The following is a 25,378-nucleotide window of genomic DNA, read 5'->3' as shown; positions in this document are numbered from 1 at the left end:
TGGGGGGTAGGAAAAGAATAAAAGAAACAAGATGGGATCAGGAGGGAGACAAACCATAAGAGACCCTTAATCTCAGAAAACAAACCAAGGGTTGCTGGAGGGAGGGGGGTTGGGAGAGGGTGGTGGGGTTATGGACACTGGGGAGGGTATGTGCTATGGTGAGTGCTGTGAAGTGTGTAAACCTGGCAATTCACAGACCTGTACCCCTGGGGCTAATAATACATTAAATATTTATAAAATTTTTTTTTTAAAAATTAAAAAAAGAAACTGCAAAACCTATCTTCAAAAAAAAAAAAACTCATAGAGTGTTACAAAGATAGATGAAAAGGATTTTTGTGGCTATTGGCATAAATATTAATTGATCAACGACTGTGTAATCGCACAATAGATTATTAGAAAGAATGTTTAATACATAATACTAAGTATAAAGTTAGATCTTTGACTTTTTTGATAGTATCCAACTTACACAAAATACACACATTTAATGGGGTAGAATGTATTGAGATTATTTTCATAAATAATTATAAAAGAGCTAAAATACAGTTTTTGAAATAGGCTATGCAATTTAAAAATTATATTTGATGATACGGATTCAAAAACATGAATTTGATTGTGCCAGGTGGAGTCTGAAGCAAAAAGGCATAGTTAACATTTAAATGTTTCTCAACATTGAACTTTCCTTCTCCTTTAAAATATTACTGCCACTATATATGCTCAATAATTCTATAACAGAAGTTCAGGTTTTCTCGTTTTTTACATATTGCCAGTGGTTGATTGAGCAAACCTATCAATTATAAAGATTTGAATTAATTAAGGAAATCATGGTTTAAAATGAACAGCTCAGTCACATATTCCATTTTCAGTTTCTCTCTTCTTTTGTTGTTATTAATTGTAAAATATCAGCACTTTGTTTTGAGGTCATAAAAGTCAAGGCTAACACCAGAGAGAAGCTTCCAGCAGAGATGATGAGCCAATCAGATGGCTCTCTGCTCAGCATGAGGCTTCTTGAGTTGCAAAAGTAAAATGAATCAAACATTGAATTTACCCAACAAGCTAATAGCTACACTGTAGTAGCAAAATCATGATATCTCTGTGTCATTAAATTTTGAATGTTAAGTAACTTTATAAAATAGGTAGAGACTAAAATTATAAAATCAAATACCATAGTAATAAGAAAGACATTAAAAAATGAGGTTGTCTAATTTGGCAATTTGCAGTTTACTTTGCATTTTCAAGATTATTTTATATATCATGGATAAGGAGGTAATTTGTGCATGGGCTTTTTTTTTTGGGGGGGGGGATGCATCTTATCCTAAACAGGGTTAGAAGCATATATATCACTTTAATCACTCTTATAAAGCACTTCCATGCCTTCTTATTAAAAGTATATCTGTAGAAGTTCATGATTTTATAGACTCATGTTAGTTTTCACTTGGAATAAATCATGAATACTAATTTAAAATTAAGACATTTGTGAATTTCCCATTAGTATAGATGCATTTATTTCCTTATAAAGCCTTTTTTCTTATTTTCAATCACCCTGAATATGTTATTTTAATTTCAACCAAATTAACAGATCAGAAAAAAATGTTAAGTGCTAATAAAATTAGATTGTGAGAAAAAATTAAGCTACATGATTATATATTGTATGTGCCATAGTTAGGTGTCTATACATTATTATACTGTGTCTTTTGAATTGGTGTGTTTGTTAGTTGTTTTTCACATAAAAATTTAGATGTTTTACATAGAAATTCTCAGCAACATTGATTTTAAATAATTATTTCTTCCTATAATCAAAGTATTGGTTAGAGTGAATTCATACATACTCAGACACATAATCTGACAACCCTTCTCTAGACCACACAATATTGAGTTCTTTCAAGAATAAAAAAGGTAAAACAAACCAGCTAAAAGTAATATAAATCTTTACTTAACATTTTAATGCAAGTTGATAAATTATTAGTTTAAAATTAAGGCTGATTAATGATGAGACATGCCAATGAGATACAGGGGCCAATTGAAAGATCTCCCAATGAACAAAGCTGGGAAAATTGAGCCCGTAGAATTGGATGATACTCGAAGTATGAAATAAAGAGTCGGGAGTTCATACTGATATGAGTAAAAGACTGAATATATAAATAAGAGGCAGAGAATAAGCAAATCTTTTGTGTAGAAGAAGTCCAAAGAATTTTTGTAGCTATTCTTTTGTTAAGAAGGTAGAACATTATTATGTTTCATTCCTAAAATGTGGGCTGTGCCTAGTGATCTCCCTCCAAGGAATATGGTGTGTGTGGGTGAATAGAGTAATTTTATAGTGGAGAAATCTCATTAATACTACCTCAGTCAGGTGGTCAAGTTTAACTTCAACAAGGATGCTGATGTATACATACATGTTGATTGCATATATGTTCCCTCAGTATAATGTAGGGATTAGTACTTTCCCTCTTGTGATCTTCTGCCAATCCCATTATGCCAATCTAATCAGGAGGTAAGCCAGACAGGTTCTAATTGAGGTTCATTCTGCAAAATGCCTGACTGCTGCTCCTCAAAACAGTCAAGGTTTTCAAAGACAGGGAATTTTGAGAAATTGTCACAGTCAAAAGACATGACAAGTCAATGTAACATGGTGTCTTGTGCAGGATTCTGAAACAGGAAATGGGCACTAGGTAAAAACCAAGGCAACCAAGATAGAGTAGGAACATTAGTTAATAATAATGTATCAGTAGTGGTTCCTAAAATGTGGCAAATAACACCAAGATAGAGTAGGAACATTAGTTAATAATAATGTATCAGTAGTGGTTCCTAAAATGTGGCAAATAACACCATAATAACATTAAGATGTTTGTGCGGTGCATAAGAACACTATTATCTTCACAGTTTTTCTTTAAATCATTATGTGATAGGTTTGTTTAGAAGGTGTTCTTTTGTCTATTCATTTAATCCTCACAAGACTTCTATAGTATCAATATTATTCTGTTATCTTTTGTATAGAAAACTAAGCCTTAGAAAGGTTTTATATCTTTCTTAATGTCACACAAGTATTATGTTGCAGAAAAGGGACTTGAGTCCTTGTGAGTTTTGTAAATCCTTTTTGCAATAACTTAAATCATAAAATGCCCCTACCATTCGGGTTATTCAATTATTCAACAATATCTTTGAAACATTTGTTAAAGTTCCCCAGTGATATGTACACTGATATGATATGTATATATTGGTATGTATATTGGAATGAGTCTTAACAAGATGTAATTGGGTTTCTGAAGATGAAAATGTGGTTTAGAGGCTAAATGGGTATCAGAACAAATTTTCTATATTCAGATACTATTGTAATACTTAGTAGCTGAGTGACCTGGCCAGGTTCTCTGTGGCTTGTTTACTCTCTTCTATAAAACTGGAATCATCGACAGCATGAGTCCAAGAGTCCTTTGATTTCTTATTGAAGTAAATATTCTTATTGAAGTTTCAGAATAACTCTATAGAGTAAATTTTTGGTTGTGATCTTCTTTCTTTCAAAATTATTTAATATTCAATATTGCCTTAGGTTATAGTTGACCATCTGTTATTTTCAGTAAAATGGTTTCCAAAAGACTTTAAGACTCTCACAGATGGTTTGCATTTATTTCATTTAATTCTACTTGTATCTGCACTCTTTATTCTAGCAACTTTATGTGCCATTACATAGACATTTGGGGCAAAAAATCATTAGGCATTGAGTGGATATACTCTGTTCTACAATAGGATCCAGGCATCCTTACTGAGATGTTTCCATCATAATGAAGTGTACACATTCATGTACAGGTGCTTTGTTTTTTTTTTCCTTTTAAATAGACTTCCAGGGGTGCCTGGGTGGCTCAGTGAGTTAAGCCTCTGCCTTTGGCTCAGGTCATGATCTCAGGGTCCTGGGATCAAGCCCCGCATCGGGCTCTCTGCTCAGTGGGGAGCCTGCTTCTCTCTCTCTCTGTCTGCCTCTCTGCCTACTTGTGATCTCTGTCTGTCAAATAAATAAATAAAATCCTTAAAAAAACAAATAAATAGACTTTCAAAGTGGGACTTATAAAGCAAATCTAACATGAATTTATAACTGATAAATCTATGCCCAATTACTTAACAAACATGACAGTTATTCATACTTTCACCATCAGTTTATAAGATCATTTTTCTTTTCTCCTGTTGGGTTCTTCTACTTCCACCCCTCCTACCTCCTATCCAAATACAAGGAGTGGAAAAGATAATTTATACTTTTACTTGAATTATTATGTTATGGATTACTAACCAGGTTAGTACTTTCTCTTACTTTATGAACCCTTTGAATTGTCTGTTTTCTGGTTGACAGACTGTCTTTACTTCTTGTTTTTCTTATTTTATTAAAATGTTCTCTCCTTTTTTTTTTTTTTTTTTCTTTTTAAATGTTTGTTTATGTGAGAAAGAGATAGAGAGAGAGCACGGGAGAGAGTGGGAGGAGGGGCAGAGGGAGAGACTCTCAGGCAGATTCCCCATGAGCAGAGAGCCCAATGTGTGGCTTGATTGCTTTGAGATCACCACTTGAGCCAAAACCAAGAGTCAGAGGCTCTACCGACTGAGCCACCCAGGGGTCCCTTCTCTTCTTCTTTCTGCCTTATTCTTAATCAGCTTATTAAAATCTGTCTATCTATCTACCTACCTACCTATGTGTTATAGATAGTAAACCATTTGTCTACAACATTCTTCATACATTTTTGCCTGGTATAATTTTGTCATTTGATTTCAAATATAGCGTTTTCCATAAAGCTGAAAATTTTCTTATATCCACAAATGTAGATTTTGAATTCTCTTTCTTGCTGAAAAAATATTCTGTACACTTGGAAGTGTTTTATTTTTATCACATTCCACCTTGAATTTACTTTGATATATGCTCTGAAGTTATTTTCCTTACTTTATTTTCCTCTGGGAAGCGAATTTTATCTGCAATATTTATTAAATATCTATTATTTAGTCCCATATAATGGCATCGTACATAAAATTATCATATAATAGTTGGGTAAATTTCTGTATTCTATTATGTTTTTCCAGTGACTTAAAATATAATTTAATCTACTAGAATGAAACCTTCCTTATATTTACTCATTGGTTCAGGTAGGATTGTAATTCTTATAGTAAGTTACTTAAGTTCTCTGCTTCAGTAGGTTCTGTAAAATGGGAGTAGTAATAGCAGTTACCTCATAGGGATAATTTGAGGATTAAATAAAATGATACATCAAAATGGTGTTAATAGTATCCAACACCAGTTAAGTACTAATTACTTCAAAATACATGACTGAAACTTTGGCTTTACCTTCTTTTTATCAGTGACTATCAGTGAATTTTGTGTAGCTTTTCACCACTTAAACATTTTAGGCTTATGTTCTTATAAATTTGGGAAAGAGGATTAAATATTATTTCTTTAATTAAAATATCTACTTATATTTATTTTACTATCCATTTATCATTTTCTAAATTTAATATTAAAAATCATAATGTTGGGGCACCTGGGTGGCTCAGCGGGTTAAAGCCTCTGCCTTCGGTTCAGGTCATGATCCCAGAGTTCTGGGATCAAGCCCCGCATCGGGCTCTCAGCTCAGCGGGGAGCCTGCTTCCTGCTCTCTCTCTCTCTGCCTGCTTGTGATTTCTGTCAAATAAATAAATAAAATCTTTAAAAAACATCATAATGTTTCACCTGAGTGCTGATTGGGTCACCTTCTACATTTTTAAACAGAATTTGGACACATTTTCTTTGTGTCCACAAATATGGCTAATATTTTGTATTGCAATTTTCCCCTATGTTTTAGTTTAATTCTATATCTGCTTGTAGGGGAAAGAGGTTTTTTACTGCAGAGGCAAAATACTACATATACACATCTCTTGTTAACAGCTAGCAGAGGTAACACACAAACACCTCTACTCCAATAGCTATTTAAATGTCCAAAGATCTGAATCAAAAGCTCTTTGAAAACAGTAAAATGTTATATGCCCCTGAAGAGATGGAGAATGAAAGTGTTCTAAGTCTTCTCTTCTTAATACTTAGAGTACTACTCTGTTTTATATATAAAGCTTTCTTGTAACGAATGGGAGATAGAACGTATAGTGCTGTGTTGGGAATACTACCCATATCTAGTGATGAAAACCAATTATATCAGTTAAATACTTCGCTATTAAAGGTTAGGTATGTGTGCAAAGATATTATAAAATACAGGTTATGAGAACACGTATATGCTTAAGAGGATGATTTTACTTTATGTGTGTGTGTGTGAGAGAGAATGAGAGAAAGAGCATTTCACACATTCCTTGCATTAATTACAGGGCTTTGAGAAGGTGACAATGTTAGAATCCACAGCAATTAAGTTGACTGGATAAGCTCCCAGTTAAAAGGAAGAAGAATAAAATAGCACATTGAAAACAATGTAGAAACAGTCACATTAACTATAAATTTGCACATGAAAAGGAACACATATCTGTGTGAAGAATTTAAAGCAATATGTTTTATCTTCATTTCAATAAAAGTATACTAGTTACATGTGATATCGGTGACTATGTCAGGACTAAGGGATTTCTTGGAAATATTGCTCTGAAATGTCAGTTGCCGAACAGAACAAGATGCAGAGCGCTAGCTTGTACCATTACCAGTAAAAAACAAAACAAAACAAAACAAAACAAAAAAAATAAAAACCACACCAAATCATAAATGAACCCCCGGACCAAGAATTGGATCTCCTGAGAAGAGTTATCCTCTAAATAGCTCAGAAATGGCCTATATTTGGAAGATACAACAGAGAGACTTGGAGAAAAATCCCATTGTAGATATTTACCTGGCAAGTCTCATATTCTTCATGCAAAGAGGAGATTAGGAAAGTATGGCCCAGGAACTCCATTACTCTGGGCTGGATTTTTATTGTCCTTCCTCAGTGGGTTCCAGGTTGAACATAAATCATGGAAGGGACTCAATGAGTTGTGAGAAACAGATTTTTCCCGCAGTATTTATTACCATTCTGGCACTATGGTAATTGTGTGCACGTCATAGCAGATGGAATGGCTCAGCAGAGGTTAGAAGACACAGGAAAGTTACGTATAATAAATTTTATAGGCATTTCCTTCTATAGAATTGAGACTCACCTTTGAGACTCATTTGATTTCTTTCATAACATGTTGCTTAACAAACATTTTTTTTTCTAGGAAAATGCAAAGTATATAGAAATTAAGCTGCCACAAATTTATAACTTTTCAGAATTTCGTGCAGTTGAATATGTCTGTATTCATGGGTCATTTCTAGACTATTGTTAAGTTGCCTTTACCTCTATCCAAAGGATTTCTGAATCTTAGTCCACTAGGAACAGTTCCTATATTTTGTCTCTATTTGTTTTGCAGTTTGGTTTCCTATTTGAAATCCCGTGTTTTAACATGATGCCTCTTTGGTCCATCTTGTGAGACACAATCACTGTCAGAAGAAAGAGGTTAGGAAAAGTCAGGCAAGCACTGAACAGAAGATTACAGGGGGCAGACAAGTCAAAATTACGTTTAATTTTTATTTTTAGGAATACCTGAAAACCAAAGATAAAGCAAGCAACACATCAATGACGACTCTGTGTCAGCCTCCTCTATGTAAAGACCCGCTGTAACATGTAGGTCATGGCACTTACTTTACATAAGGTTCACTAATGGCAAAAATATACTGCTTAAAAAAACGAGCAACAAACCTAATTAGATAGTTGGAAAACGGAGCCTGTAGGTATATTTGTAATTCATCATTCTGCAAATGATTTATATGATGTTAATGAAGTATAACAAATCTTAGAGCACTTCATTTTATTAATAAAAATGAGTCACTTTCATGAAGTTTTGAGCATTGTATTCGTTTCCTATTGTATATCAAATTACAAACTAGGTAGTTCAAAAAACAGATATTTAAAGGACTGACAATACTGATGGGAGAAATGCCTGCAACAGGTCCTCGGTGGCTTAAGGGTGAGAGAGAGTGCAGTCGGCGGCACTGTTGAGAGGAAGAGAGGAGATGAGCCCCAGTAGAAGAGAATTAGTCCAGTTGGTGAAAACAGGGAAAGAGGATTTTCTAGAAAGAAGGACGTGTGTGTGAGTGTGTGTGTGTGTGTGTGTGAGTGTGTGTGTGTGTGTGTGTGTGTGTGTGTGTGTGTGTTGGAGGGGTAGGGCTGATTGTGCTGGTCAAGAACAGTTAGAGGAGAGTATTGGAGGAGGGAAGTGAGCTCCATAGGATGTGGGCCTCAATCCTGAGTATTGGTCAGCAGCGCTCTGAAACGTTGAATAAATCTGGTGTCTAGGTCCTCCATCAGGCTGACCCGGTACTTACTGGATATTGGACTCCAGTCATGGGTAGTTGTAACGTTAATACCATTTTATCTTAATAGATATTCAGGCTGAAAAACACCTTGAATTTCCAGAGGTTTCTCAATTCTGTCCAAATATTGTAGAACACAAATGATGGATTTTAAAGGGTCAGATATGACAGTTAAATTTCTACTTTCGAAAGATAAATATGGCAAGTGCTGGACGTTATGTTGGATTACCCAAGATCAGAAACATGAAGAATGAGAAAGAATCTGTTATGTTAAATCAGAAATTACAAGGCCCGACTTAAAGTAATGGCATTTTCATCCCTAAATGGGGTTGATGGATGCATGGGTATATGAGGGTTAATGGGTAGAAATAAATTTTGAGTGATCCTTTAGGAGGGAACTTAAAGGACATAACATTTCCCATATGTAATCATTTTTACATTTACATCCTCAGCCCTGACTTCCCATAAATCTATAGACCTACATGACTTCTGCAACTGGAAGTCATATACTTTAAATTTCACATAGTGAAAATAAAAATCTTGATTAATTATAACTCTTTTCCCACTATCTATCTTAGCCATCATGTTTATGGTAAATTTGTTCTTCCATTTGTTCTGGAAGAATACTTTGGAATTATCCTTATCATACTTCCTTTCTGTTCACCCCAACTAAACCAGCAAGTATCCTGGACCCTCTACCTCCATACTATTTTCAGAATGTTATCACTCTTAAAACTTTCACCATGGTCACTCTGGTTCACCACCAATGGGTCTTAGTTGACCTGTTACAATAGATCCTTAATAGATATGTATGTGTTGAACTTTTTGCCTTTCTTCACTAAGATTCAGAAATTCTTCTAAAATGTAAATAAAGTCTTGTCACTTTCCTGCTTAGGGTACTCCAATGGCCACTCATTCCTCTCACAGTAAAACCAGGTCCTTATCAACTAATACTCTTATGTTTCCCTGAAATCAAAGTCCATAATTGTATTCACAAACATGTTTTTTGATTTAAACAAATAAGGAAAAATAAGTAGGATTTCTGTGATCTTCATATCTCTAAAGAATGATGATTATAAGGGTGTCTTGAAGCCTGTAGGATATTTGTGGATTTAAGTATTTGCTGACATTTGGGCAGGTATGAATTTAAATAGATAATAGAGACACAATCATTTATGCCCTATATCTTTTAAACTGGTAACTGCAAATTGGTAAGAATAAACATAAACAAAATTACCCATCATGTAGAATTCAAGTCTTTGAAAATGATAAATGGAAATATATTTTACTGTGAATCATAGCAATTTACAACTAAGCAATTACTAATAAACAATAATAGAAATTACTACTAAGATATAATTTTTAGGATCAGGACTTCACTATTATTCTTAATTAGAGTCAATGAACATTTTATAATTTTATGGTGTTAATTATTTTAACATCTAGCAATATCTTATGGAGTAAGTTGGAGTCATTAAAAAATAATTTGAGTACTTTGTCCATTAAATCATCCTTTTATTTACAGCCATAAAATCATTGATTTAATGTTAGATCACTCAGTCTCTCAAGTACAAAGATGCTGTAAAATATCGAACTCTGACAAATGTCTAAAAATATTGAATAAATAAGGCAAAAGGTTTACTGAAAGTGATTCTTTGTTTATAGTCAAGGGAAACATACATTTTATACTTTCCATTTTCTGTTTTTCCAGGGATAAAATATTTAGTGTAGCAGTGTAAACTCTGTTCTTAGAGAGCTAGGGCTAACATAGCTAAAATGGCTTAGAGCTCTAAATACTTTAGGGTATGCTTAAAGAGAGTAATTTGGAGTAGTTTTCCCCCTGTTGTAAAATACTATTAGACAGCTGAAAAGCAAGGCAGAAATGACAAACAGTTTTGAGAAGAAAGATTGCACATGGATGTGAAAACTAAAAACAGCTGATAAATTCCTCTTCCGTACAATTAATACAAATAGCTATACTGATTAATACATTCATTGTTTCAATTCCTAAGTGAAGTAATGAGACACTCCAGGGTGGTTTCTGTGCTATAAGCTGCTGACTAAATATTAATGTGGTTGACGTATCTCTGCATTCATACAAATTATAGCATAGGATGGGAGAGAAAAATTATAGTGGACTATGTGTGCAGGAAGAGGATTTCTAACTATAAATCAATAAAAAAGGAGAAACCAGAAAAAGTTCAGGTGGAAGGGTCAATATCCAATGCCTGGATATTGAGGCCTTGAGTGAGGTCTCAGAAAACATTTCACCTGCACAGAGAGTAGAGAATGAATGGTTAAGCCAGGACCAAGGCTATAGGATAGGTGGGTTATGAAGGTTCTAGTACATAGCACTAGGAATCTTGATTATTTTTTTCAGAATAATGGGTAACCAATGAAGAATTTTATGATTCATAGTTTTAGAAGGTTTTTCTGTTTTGGCAAGGCCACCATAGTGGGTTCTGGGGGCTGGGGTGGAGAAAAGGTAGAGCTAAGGCATGGCGGAATTTACCAGACTGACATTGGGCTGGGAAAAATCTGATAGTAACTGGGATGGAGAGAAGTATGCAGATTTGAATTGCATCCTACATTACCTCAGCAAGCATATGTGAAAGTGATTACTTCAGTCTTTCTCCAAAGAGTTCTGTGATCTTTAACCATACAACAGTCTGCTGAGGAAACTAAAATAAACATATTTTGAGGGCTATGGTGTCTGAGACATGAACTGACATTGATCTCTCTGGACACAAAGTACTCATGAGTCTCCTCTTAGGTGATGAATAGTAGAGGCAAATGAGGATTCAGTAATAAATGGAGTCCTGTCTTGATCCCATGATGGACAGACTAACCCATCCATATGAAGTGGTTCTGACATAATGGCTCATAGAGATTTTGTCTCAGTGTATTAGTAAATACCAAAAATTGCTGCCGAATAAAGTCTTATTCAGAAGTGGTCCTGAAAGATAGTGAAAGGCAACTTTTCCTCTTGAGCAGAGATTCAGGCAGCATACCCGGTCATCCATTCTGGGTGGGTACATATGAAGGGCTTGTCCAGCGGTCAAGGGCCTGGAAGAAGGAAGCTTAGAATGTTCTAGTCTTGATACCAACTCTGCACATGGTGGTTTAGAAAGATTCAATAAATTAGCTCATGTCCACTTATTTAGGTAGTGGCTTTTAGAGATGACATTGGGCTATGCATCACTTTGTATACCTACAGACACTCACCAAGGGTACACAGACATGTATAACCTTAAGGACATGGATAAAACTTTGCTTTCCTTAGCACAATTTCTTAAAACTGGTCTGGAAATACCCTTGTTGCTAAAGGCATCGTGCTCATTCGGCTTTCCCACTCTGCTTTTCATACTTTTCTACTTTAAATTAGATGGGCATCTTCCTCATCCATCCCAGTGTTCATTATGGACCATTGATGGAGGGTGTAAAAACTTCTGGAGACTCGGGGGACAGTTGGAAATACTGATCTTTTCCAAATCTCCACTAATACATAAACCGAATGAGGCAAAACTTTGGTCTTCACGTTTTGCAGAAGTACATTTGAAGTTCATGAAAACGGGTGCATGGGGGCTCAGTTGGGTGAGCGTCCGACTATTTGGCTCAGATAGCGGTGATATCAGAGTGGTAAGATCCAGCCCTGCATTGGGTGAGTCCTGTGGTGAGCCCTGAGTCTGCTTGAGATTCTCTCTTTCCCCCTCCCCCTACTCATGCTATCACTCTCTCTAAAATCAATAAGTAAGTAAATAAATAAATAAATAAAATCTGAAAAACATAAAGCTCATGAAAAGATATAAATGTTTTACCAATAACAGCAAATTAATAAGACCTTTATTGTCTCCCCCAGTTGAGTATGTTGGGATAAATAAGAATTAATAAATAAAATAGTAAATGTAAAATTGATAATAATTTGATAATTCTTTGTAAAAACTATTGGATATATTTCCCATAATGTGAAGAAAGTACTCTAATGACTAGGTAACAAATCTTACAGCAAATATAGTGCTTTAAAATCTTTGTTTTCAATAATATTGAAGCAATAGCTGAGTGATTCATCAGTGGTCAGATATAACTAAGCAGTTTCATATACAAACTAAAAAGAATTCCAAAATAAAGTTACATTGCTACAAGATACTCCTTCAATTCTAATATACTTATTTATGTAAATACATTTTCTAAACTTTCAGAACAATATATGAAATTAGAGAATTGATGTGGATATCTGTCTCATTCTCAGGGAAATAAAATGAGGTGAAAACCGTCCATCTCATTAAGAAATGTATTTCAAATAAAAGTTATCTTTTACATTTTATAATTAGCTAAATTTATAATATTTTTGGGGGGAGGATATGAAATATAAGTAGAAGTTGAAAGTCTGACAATTAAACACGGTATGTGTGTGTAAACATACAGTGAATGGCGGCAGTGATAAAATTGTTAGATAGAAGAATTTTGGATTGTTTTTATCTATGTCAATATTTATCACATTTAGCAGTTATATCATATGAGCATATCAACTATTTAAAATGAAAATTCAGCTTTCTGATAAAAATGTTTGAGGCCTCCTATCATTTTTCAAAAACTCAAATGTTAAGAGAATTAAATAGGTTTAAGTCAATAGCTCTAGATGGTTGTTTGAGTTTCCTAGGCTCAAGCATTTCTGATTCAGTATTTCCTGCAATGTTCTTTCTAATGACTTTTAAAAAAACAGCTCACATGAATGAAATACCATAAATTATTATGAACATTTACTAAAATATTAGTTAAACAAACTTTAAACCCTGTTGGAAGGTTGTTTCTAAAAGAAATGGCATGAGGCTCGGACATGTAGGTATGGCAAGTTTCAGCCACCTGGTCAACCTGGGCTATGAATTCTCAGAGTAGCTATTTATTCCTTTTCACTCAAATTACCTGGAACAAACAAACTACTTCTAGGCAACACCAATTTTTTTTTCAAGGTTTATTTATTTATTTTAGAAAAAGAGTGAGAGAGCATGAGCAGAGGAAGGGGTAAAGGAGGAAGGGGAGAGAGAAAATGCAGAGCGTGAAGCAGGCTCGACCTGGTGACCCTGAGATCGGGACCTGATGAAATCAAGAGTTGGATGCCTAACTGCGTAAAGGACTGAACCACCCAGGCACCTCCAAGGCAAAAATTTTTTGGTTGATTAATATATTTACTTCATCATATGTTTTAACAACTTTAATAATTTATTAAGACAAATTAACTTTAATTATATACACAGTCTCTACTGGCAGAATCATAATAGGATCACTATGGGATTGAATTGAAATTTCTAGTTGAATTGCTCAGCTGTAAATTTGGAGGAAACTCATAAGCCTTTGTTTTCAGTAAAAATTATATACCATCTTCTCTATGGCAATTAAATGGGAAAAATTCAATAATATATGTGTACTTAATCAGTACCTAAAAATTGATTTTATTTCTCATACTGTTGAAATTCTAATTAGTACCTGTCATTCTGTTGGAAACAAAAGAAAAACTCTAAAATATATACCATGGAGAATTGTAATATATTATTTAAGTTTTCAGTAGGTATTTTGTAGAGAATACTCATTGATTAGTTTTTACTCAACTTAATCCCACATTTTAGTTTTCAGATCATGATGGGATTGTTGTAGCCAACATGAGTGCTGATAAGTGAAATGGGTGTTTAAAATTTTTAGTTTAGGGGTGCCTGGGTGACTCAGTGGGTTAAGCCTCTGCCTTAGGCTCAGGTCATGATCTTGGAGTCCTCGGATGGAGCCCCATATCAGGCTCTCTGCTCTCTCTGCCTGCAAGCTCTCCCGCTCTCTCTGCCTGCCTCTCTGCCTACTTGTGATGTCTGTCAAATAAATAAATAAAATCTTTAAAAAAAAGAAAAGAAAATTTTTAGTTTAACAATGATCACTATTAGCCTTGGCAATAAAAGTCAGATTCATAATTTATTATCTCTTGTTTTAGACATTCATCTAGAGTCATATCTTTTCATGTCAGATGGAAAGATACTGATAACATTTTCTTAAAACTGAAGTAATGAAAATAGCAGTCCTTTGGGTTGGTAGCTAAAGGTCAGGACACCCAACTCTGAAATCTCAGGTTATATTACAAGAAGTATGAATAATGTATTTCTTTAGAAAATATCATTTTATTCTTCATGCCACTTTTTTGCATGTAGTGTATCACAGAAGTATTGGATTAGAGGGTTGTTAAATGACCAAATTATGTTGTTGTCAACCACTATTCTGAGTTCGAGTATTTAATAAAATTATTGGTCACTTTTAGTTTGATTATATGATTTTTTGTTTGTTTTTTAAGGAAATAAATAGTACTCTTAATATTCCTAGCCTAGAGGTTTTAATTTTTTCTAAGGCTTGAGTGCTTTCCCTGATGCCATATATAGAACCTAAAAACATAATGTGTATTATGATGTTCTTGGCAGGAAATGGATGAATAATTTCCTGAAGGAGTAATTGTGAAGGGGCTGTTTAAAGGGATTATTTTAAGAGTTTGGATGGGGATGAGGGAAACAGAAGGGTTAGCTAAGGACTCAGGGACAAGTAATAGAAGAAAGCCCTGAATACTGAAGGGTCAAGGGCAAGACGTACAGGGATGACAAGGGACCTATTGTGGAGGGACAGGGACCCCCAGCTGGCCGTTAGTAGAAAATAAGATCACTGCCCAAATTGCCCTGAACAGAGTAGAAGAGATCTGAAATAGCCTCAATTCTCGCTCCTCCTGGTCTGTTTCCCTTTGCAATTTCTTCCCTTTGTCTGAAAAAGCCATATATTAACATAGATTTTCTAGAGATAAGCAAGATAACATTTTTATTCAGTTTTTGCTGAAGAATAGCTTTGCCAAGCTCTCTCATCATTCCCAACACCCTGAATGAACATCAATTACCCTAGACCATTTCCTATAATTTTACTAAGACAGTGATAGTTACAATATGCTAAAATATTTTGAGATTGACACTACTAATTTTAAATTTCCAGGAAAGACAAAATAGCCCATTTCCTATAGATATAGAAAAAGTGATTCATTCTTTTCTTCGAATGTGCATTTCCTGTTTTATGTGTGTGTGTGTGTGAGAGGGAGAAAGATCAAATGCTCTTCTCAGTGTGTCTTAAACTCAAAAAACTTGCAAAATTTAGAAGTTGCTTATATAAGGACTTCCAACGGCTTAAAAGTCTGGCAGAGAAACGTTTTAAACCAGTGAGTTTTTAACATTTTGCAGATTATTTTACATAAAGTAAAATAATATCAAAGTAGGAGAATGTGATTCTGTAGACAGAGAGATATCAACCCCAAGACAATCCTTCTCATTCCAAATATTCTAAGCAATTTTGTATTTGGAAAATAGAGGAAGTATTTCTTGCCTGTTTAATCTACTTGACATTGGTGAACTGAAGGAAAGGACAAAGGTGCAACTGACCTCTTTTACGTGTTTGTCATATATCCTCATAAATCTGTGTGATTTTAGGGGTAATGTGTTTTTGTTTCTTTTTGAACAAGAAAATTTAAAATGCTCTTATCATAGGTACTGAATACAACAATGTCAATTACAACAGCTCTAGAAATGCACATTGTAAAAATAAGTACACATAAAACATGAAACCTGATATAAATAGAGATTCTTTGCAGTTTGGAAAAATGTTTTAGGTACTCAGTATTCTTCCCTGCTTTCCAAAATCTTAAATTACTACATTCTGAGACAGTAAGTTGTCTAATATGCCAACAGATCTGTGTTTTATGTGAGAATTCATTTCAGCATTTAAAGGAACAGCAAATAAAGTCACAGTTAAAATAATACCTATGTAAGTCTATGGAAACATAAAATATTCCTGAGAAAGAGCAAACAAGTGTTTGCGTATAACCAATTGACTTCTTTCAGTGCAAGATTATTTTTTGTATTTAAATTTAGTACAAGGAAGTATAAAATATAAACCGTAAAGCATAAAGCAGCTTGTGTTTCAATGTTGGGAATATAAAGACAAAACTATTTCAATGTATGAATTAATTCATTTTTGTTATAAAACAATTAACATATTAACAATTAAACACACACTTTAAGAAAATGTTATGGCCTTTTATACCATATCAATCTTACAAAAGAAAAAGAAATACACATTTTTCTCCAGAGAATACTGCAATTCCAGAGAATATTTGTGTTAAAACAACCTCACTGATAGAAAAAATATGATTCCTTTATGCTTAAATTAATGCCATGCTAGAGTCATTTACAAACAATGAATATTTTTACAGCGTATCAACTTTTTTATTCTTCAAAACAGGTGACCCATGAAGTTTTTATTGTTACAGTTTATTTCCCAAAACCTTGTACCTCAGAAAGACTGAATTCAAGCAGCAGAAATTCACAGTCCTTTCCTTAGGCTCGCCTGACTTCAAACATGGTATACAGAACACACATGACTTGTCACGGTGACCGTAGGGGACTGATGGCCATTTCAATGTAAACGGAGGCAGAGAGAGACACGTGTGCTTGCACCTGCTAGAAGTGGAGGGCGCTGTGTATCTTCCCCGCTCCTCTGGGGGGGTGTGTGTTCCTACACACGTCACATTTCCCCTGGGTGAGGGGAGGGAGGAAGGAGCACTGGCCTGTGGAGATGGAAGTTTGTGGGGATGGAGAAGAGAACAAGAGAACGACGCTGTTAAAGAAGAAATCGTGAGAGGTTTATGGAAACCTCTCCTGCACGAGGCATGATAAAAGGCACACATGAAGTCTTAGTTTTGCATCCTCTGGTGGCTGACACAGAGCCACGGAGGAGTTTGATTCGGAGGCGTGGAGAAGGCTGGCAGAGTAGGGGGCTCGGGGTACGGGTGTTTTCTGAAGGCAGGTGCCCCTGTGGATGCCCGGGATTGCGTACTGGGCGGCAGGGGAGGGGAGAAAGAGATTCTGAGATTCGCCTAAAACAAGTGTCTCGGAGTTACATCATTCGGGGGGCAAGAAGCTGAGGTATCTGTAGGTCAGCTTCCTGGACTCACTGTTGGAGGACAGCTCCCGAGGTGTGTTAGCTCCCTGGTGGTCAGGCCTACAGCACCTGTGACGTAGCCGGGGTCAGGACAGTCTCAGAAACGTGGCACGTGACAGCTGTCAGTCTGTGGGACACGCTGCTAGGTCCAAGGCCAAGGATGGGTCCCGCATCGAAAGTCGCTCACATAGACATTTCTGTGCTTGTTAAAAGTCGAGTCCCGGTGTCCATACATCCGACATTTGTATGTGAATCATAAGTACGTTCACGTGTGCGTATTGATTAAGCAACACAACAGCAAAGTCTCCTTAAAATCCTTATTTATTTATTTATTTTGCATGTGTGTAACAGAGCAAAAGTTTCCAAATAAAAGGTGTTGTACGTTGCTCGGCATTAGCAAAATGTTAGCATAACGAAGAACGGGGATTTACTTTGAAAAGTCATGGTTAAAATGAACACAGTATCCTCTCCTCCGCAGCGTGTGATGCTCTGTGGAATTTCAGTGCACAGATATTCAATTTTAGAACCCTTATCACAAAAGGGCAAAATCCTTTTGGAGAATATATGCACATTTTATCTGTCACTTCTGAATATTATTAATGAGCAATAAATGGTATTTTAAAGTTGTTCTTTCAAGGATAAAAAAAAGTCAAATGCATAATTTACAAAATTGTACTCTCTCATCCTAAGTTTCATAGAGACCTAACAGTGGTGAAATTGAAAATAATAATAAAAAATTTCATACATTCTTTGTATATTTTTTTAAATTTTTACTTAAGAGAAAACAAAATGTTAATCTCTCTTTTTACAGAGTTGTAAGATGATATGCCTTAGTTACGAGGCATAATTTGTACAGAGAAAAATTCCTGTTTTTCTGACTCATGTTCATTTTTCCGAGGAAAATTGTTTCTAAAACAAGTCATTGTCTTATCAAGCCATATAATATGATACCTTCCAAAGCCATCTATTAAAAAATATTTTTAAATAAATCACTTCCAGTATATAAGTTTTTAGAGATTAAATTCTTTAATACTGATAGTTCTTGACAAGAATTCCTTGACTGAATAGGGACCATATTGAAAATACTAATGTTAATACTTTTATATTATAGAGAAATCAGAATACACATAAACACATATGCACACAATCCTTCAAAATATAGAAATTTATATAATACATTGTGACTTTTAAAAAAACACACTCCACAGTTCAAAAGATTTCAGTTCAAATGCAGAAATCAACAAATGGACAAGAAAAATAATTTGGAGGAGGGACATGATCATATACTACTTTTCTTTATCACCCAACTTCTCTGCCATAACGTAATAGTCCTTTCATAACAAAATATTCAAATGAACATTAGGGATATGCAAAATATACCATATGTCAACAAACAGGTTTCAAATCTAATGACAAAATTTCATGAAACAGAGAACACTGTTTCGTATTATTTACTCATTTGACTTGAAAGTTTCTGCTTTTGAAACATAGTCCATGTTTTCATAACAACCAATAAAGTTTCATCTTTCCTTTCCCTAAGGTTTCTAGGGATTAAAAAAGTGGGGTACGAATTGCCAGTCTGGTTTCCAGTTCCCCTCAGGCATAGCCCCTGGGACGGTTGGTAGGATGACAGTACCGGTGTCTCTGGGTAGGAGTGAGCACTGATGGTGGAAGAAATTGACAATTATGAGAGAAAAGTGGAGTATCTCAGCTAAAGAGAGCAGGTTATTGTTATTGTAGATCATCATTTCTTGGCGCGCTTATCTATAATTCTGTTCCTATTTCCCCATCTACCACCTCTGTTCTGCCCACGATCTATACTCCAGAGAAGCTGAGTAACGCTCTCCTCCTCCTGTTGCTGTACCTTCCTCCACCACACTGGCCAGCTTCTAATCACCCCTGTCATCCTTCCGGTGTGAGCTCCAGCTTCTTTCCCCCAGAATTGTTTTCACAACAACTTGACATCTCCCCTCAATTTACCCTATGTCTCACTTTCCTCTAATTTCTTGTTTTGATTGTTTGCATTTCCTGTGAGTAGGCACCGCAAAAACTAAACCCAGTAAATGATGTGTCGAATGTTCAGCCGTTAGCTTCAGGCTCATCATAACAAATGAGAAAGTCAGAAAGATATCTATGTCCATCTCTGTCTCCACATCCACCTATCAGTCTATCATCTGTTTATCTATTATCTATCATCCACCTACCTATGTATCATCTATCTATCTATCAATCTATCAATCTATCTATCATCATTGAGAGATGGGAGAGAAGGTGAGAAATTAGAGGGAGACAGAAAGAGGGATGAGAGAGAGAAAACCCAAACTGCCTAAGGTCAACGCCTCTAATCCTGTATATTAAAAAGAATGAGAAGGAGAAAGAGGAGGGAAGGAAGGAAGGTAAGTGAAGCTCCCAGTGATTAATTCTATACTTGGAGAAGATCTGAGAAACTGGGAGCATATCACTGATACCACTGACACCAAAATCAGTCATATTTTTTTCAGTCTGCATCTGACATCTTTCTAGGTGTGTGCTATAAAGCTGAACATATATATTGCATATTGTGTAACTCATGAGTTTGGTAATTTATGTTATCCTCAGAATACTCCTAGGTCTGGGGAGCAGGAATTTAAGGACATATTGACTGATGGCCTCACCGACTAGAGGGTTAAATCTCCTTGTTTTGTTTCATTTTTGTTGATTTTCCAACTGATTTTCTAAATAACTGTAACAAAAATTCTATCACTAAAGCAATTATAGTAGAAGCAATATGCAATTAAAGCACCAAACCAGTTGAAAGCTAGGGTGTGACGTCTATGCAAAATAGTATGGGGTTTATCTTGCTGTTCAGTTGTGCTGAACCGGGGAGCAAATGGCTAGCTCATTCCCATCCTCACTCACGTAACCTAGTGCACCATAATGGGAGAAGAAATAAGAGCACTGTAGCTCTTCATGGATCGGTTAGGCTTGCTTTTCCATATCATAAAAATCAGGTATGGAGACTTATACCGGAGTTGTCTTGTTTCCTAAAGCTGCAGGTGGGGAGACAGACATGTCCAGAAGGGAAGTGAGGGTTCAAAGATTATGGAGTGATGGTCTCTCAGAAGCAAAACGAAAAATCAGAACTTCTAAATTCTCCAGACAGTGGTTTTTCATTAGGCCATGATTTTTGGGTGCTCTGCTGCTACACAGAGCCGTTACTCACTTAAAGTGAAAGTCAAGTCATACTTAGTAGTGTGGATTATGAGAGCAGAGCACGTTTATTGTGGGACCAGAAAATTCTACTCTACGTGCTTTCCTGAAAGGATTTCTGAGAATGTGCATGTGCAGTGTATCACTTATCAGTAATATATTAAAATTAAACCAATAAGAAAAGCACAAGTGATGATATTTATCTCTACCTTTCTATATTAGAATAAGGATGTTTAAGCAGTGGCAAATAGCGACCGCCACCACAACAAATCCAGGAAATTGTGTGTTTTCAGTGACCATACATTTGACATGAATTAACTTAAGAAATGAGTTGAGCTATTCTATACTGCGTCAAATTTTGTTTTTCTAGTGATGATCTACTAAGAGAAAAATTATATTAATTTCCCCTGTTTGTTGTAACAAATTGCCACAAACTTAGTGGCTCACAGCAGCAGAAATGTATTCTCCCATAAAGTTCTGGAGCTAAAATTCTGACAAGATCTCTCTGAGGTAAAAATCAAGAGTATCAGCAGGATGACATTTCTTCTGGAGGCCCGAGGGGCTAACACATTTCTTTGCCAGTTCCAGCTTCTGGAGGCCTCGTGCATTCCTTGGCTCTTGGCCCCTTGCTCTGTCTTCAGGCCTACAGTGTAGCATCTTCCAATATCTCTGACTGTGACCTTTGATTCCATTATCATGGCGCTTCCCACTTATGGCACCTTGATGATTACAGGAGGCCTCCCACATATCCAGAATAATACCTTGAAGTCAAAATCCTTAAAATCACATCTGGAAGTCCCCTTTTCCATGTAAGGTCACATACTTCAGAGACTCTTTGGACATTGTTTTGTCTATTACATGGACATCTTTTGGAAGGAGATATTATTTAGTCTACCACAGACTCTCTTGGTGCACATGGTATCCTTTTGGGAAAAAAGTAGATCGGACGGGTACTACTTTGGTATGTTTACTGTTTGTTGTTGGGAAGTCAATCCATTTATCATCTATCAGTCCTGCTACAATTTTCTCTGCAGATTTCCAGTTTTTTTTCCATGCACATACAGAAGAAATACATTTCCTACTATATGTAAGATTAGGAACCCTCAGAAGATGGTTATTTGAAATCTTGTGAAAAAATTTCTTAAAAACATTTGGTTTCAAAAAAAAAAAAACTTGGTTTCAAATGGCAGTTTTTTGTTTGTTTGTTTTGTTGTTGTTGTTTTAAAATTCATTGCTTCTACGAAGCCCAGGAAAAGAGATTTTTAGAGAGGTTATGAACATATCCTCCTTAGATATATTGGATTACCTCTGGCAGGTGTCTCAGTTTAAATTGAAGTAATTATTTACACTATACTAATATATATGAAGTTATTGCACTAAATATGGCAATAAAACATGTAAAATAGGTATTTTGTAATAATAGCTATATTGTGGAATGTAGCAACAATTTTAGAAAAATTGATGTGTATTGTGAACTTGCTTGACATATTGGAGTAGAAATTCTTTACATAACACAGACTGTAGAATGCCATATGTGTGTTGGGGGAGACACATAATTTCCAATAAAACTTTCCCTATATAGGGCATGGTGTCATATCAATCGTATTTTTATTATATGCAATTTTACAAGAACACAAATTACAGCTCTATTGTTTGTGCACAATTTGTGCATGGAAATATTGAATAATTCCTATGCTTAATAAATTGTCTTACTGAATGACTTGGACAGTGACATAAGATGCAAATCTCTTCCGTATTAATTTTGAAGTTAAGTATTCTTAATTGGGGCATGGTGCACTGGAAGAGAAATTTGTACATACTGTCCTTTGAATTCTAATGCATTTTTGGTGTAATGACCTTGTATCTGAACATTAAAATTTGTCTTACATATCATAAAATTGTTTAAAGATTATTTTTTATTATACACATTTTTAGGTCGTAATTTTATTATGTAAAAATTCCTTATATTTAAATTTCTCTTTTTATAATAATGGACAGATGAATGTCACATCTGTGTATAAAATTTTGATAGTGATGTTCAAAGTACATCCACCCTCAGTTATGGTAATTTTAAATAACTCTTTTATCTACCAAGACATTGTATCCAGTGAAGGTTCATAAAAATATTGGACTCAATTCAAATGTAACGAAAATGTGTAAGAACATATGAATCTAACACTGTGTATCCTGAGGCAAGTTGCTATTTAATATACAGTATGTGTTGCTTGAGTATTATATTCAGGAAATTCAAAACAGAGCAACATATAAAGATGTTGTTTTTCTTTAAGTGATCAAGGGCTTCATTGAATAAGTCACTGTTTTTTTAAAAGTCACTATTTTATGAGTCTAAAAAACGTCCAGTTTCATAAATCAAATGGAAATCTCAAGCGCCCTTACACATACACACACACACACACACACACTCACACACACACACACCCCATAGACACTCAAGGACTATCTGAGCACTCATTGATTCTTAGAATGTGCCGTAAATATGGAAAAGCCCAGTATCCAAATACTTTGAAGATTAAAAGTAAATAAATTCTACTAAAGCAGATGGGAAGAGATTATAATCATAAAAATAAGAAACTTGTTTCATGTTGAGGACAAGATTACAGCAAATTAACCAGGTTATTTTTTTGTCTAGTCATCACGTTGTCTCACCATCTTCATTACAAGTACATCTACAATGATCATAAATGAATTTTTTTTATCAATCCTACAATAATCTCTAGTGGGGGAATTTGAGTCTATATAACATTATGGAACTATGGATATGGAGACAATCCATGTTGATGTCTCTCGGGCTGCTGGAGCAAGAGTTTAAAAATAAGGTCAGGATGTGGGCAAAACTTTAGAGATATCCCTATAGAGGTGATATAATAAATTACAGAATTAAATAAGATTACCAAAGAGATGAATATATACAGCAGTAATTATTAGTCTGTGGGGTGCGTAATAACCACTAAGAGTGCTTGTTAGAAACTGAGATTTTTGGTTACAGCTCCAGGTCTTCTGACTTGGGAGATCTGGGTCAGAGCTGGAGAATCTACAGGTAAAAATCCGTTGGTTTTGTTAAAGCAGATGCATGAGAGTATGAGGGAAGAAAAAAAAAAGTATGAGAAAGAGTATGCCAGAGTCTTGAATAAGAAAGACAGGTGGAACTTTGTAATGCATTTACATTCAGAAATAAGCAGTGGGAAGAAAAGTAGAAGACACTGATGGAAAAACAGAACAACAACAAAAAAAGAAAAACAAGACAAGCTTCTAAAATATACTGTGGAAAACTAGAGAGTCTTAATGTCACAAAAACTAAGGAGGAAGACTGATAGAAGGATTCATCGGTATTTTTCAATGTTAAAGAAATTATGCATTTGCGATGATGATCCATGGTGACATCATTTGTACAACATGGTGAGCAAAAGAGAATTATTAGTACTTACAAAATTAAAAAAAATCAATATGGATAATTCTTTTAATGTGTGATAACAAAGGATAGCAGAAGGTAGAGTAAAATTAGTTTTGGAAGATGTTATTTTTTTCATTGTTGTAATGTTGGGAGGAAAGATAGGAATATTAGCAAAAGAGGGACCCAGTAAAGAGGAAGAAGTAAAAATATGAGAAGAAATAATGAGTACAGCTTTGGAGCAAAAGGAGGAACTGAAATGCTCAACTGCAGAACTCTCTGGAAAATAGGAGTCACATGCATGTGGGTATACGTTCATGCATTTATATATGTGTTTCTGAATGGTATGTGTGTAAATATATAATATTGTATATATAATATATATTATATGTGTAATTTTATTTTCTCCTCCTCCTCCTCCTGCTTCCTCTTCTTCACACAGAAGAAAAAAGTGAAAGAAATGGTTAAATCACAAAGACATACTGTAAGAGATATAATTAAAAATGGGTAAAAAAATAACAAAATAAAATTGAGGGAGAATGGTCTTGATATTCTCAGGAAAGTATGTAGAAAGGATACTTGAAAGAGGAAGAGGAAAACACACCTGATACTCAGGGCTTAACAGAGCTGAAGATTTGGAAGCAACTTTGGAAAAGAATGGCAAGTGATACACTGGACAATAAGAATGAGAGTTAATTGGAAATAAATTAGAGAGTTGTTGGACATCACATGTTCAGTCCATTAATGCTGGACTAATTTATTATGTTGTATTACTTTCTAGTTAAAAAAAATAAAGAAAGAAAAGAATGTATGTGGGAGGGCAGCATGTTTTCACAAATCCAGGCATTTTGGAAGCAGGAAAAAAAGAAGTGGAAATGGTGGTGTATCCATAGTCAGGAGCCGGAAAGACAGGTACAGCAGAATGCCAAGAGGTGGGTTTTAAGCACATGAAACTGTGCACCATGAACTGGTCTGAGCAGAGAAGTAGAGGGAAGTGGAGTCTGTGGACAGGGGAGGTGAGAGGAGCCAAGAGGCTGGTAAATAATGAAGGACGTGAGCACTGGATAAGGGGAAGTAACGAAATCAGACTTTGATAACAAGGAATAGTCTGCACTTAGTCTGAAGTATGAAATGCCATTTATCTGACCTTTCAAAGAAGATGAAAAATGTCAGAGGTGGGGGTTCTATTTTCAGAGTTAAAAAAACAGGGATTCTATATGCTATAGCATTTTAAAAAACAATCTTAAAATACTCGTTCTTTCCTACACATGTTGATTTCTGACGAGGTGGATGTCTGCTTGATTTGTAATTCTTTCAGTGGATGTGGTTTGACCACTTTTCAGAAATATTCTAATTTTACTGTTGGGTATACATTTACATAAAAGCAATTGGAAACATTTTCTCTGTTTCTTTTGTTGTTGAGGTTAGAGAATTTTGGACATTTTTGTTCCTTGTAT

This window comes from Mustela lutreola, chromosome 11 (assembly GCF_030435805.1).
Source record: "Mustela lutreola isolate mMusLut2 chromosome 11, mMusLut2.pri, whole genome shotgun sequence".
Taxonomy (NCBI): domain Eukaryota; kingdom Metazoa; phylum Chordata; class Mammalia; order Carnivora; family Mustelidae; genus Mustela; species Mustela lutreola.
The sequence above is the reverse complement of the archived record's forward strand: the minus strand, read 5'-3'. Positions refer to the sequence as shown.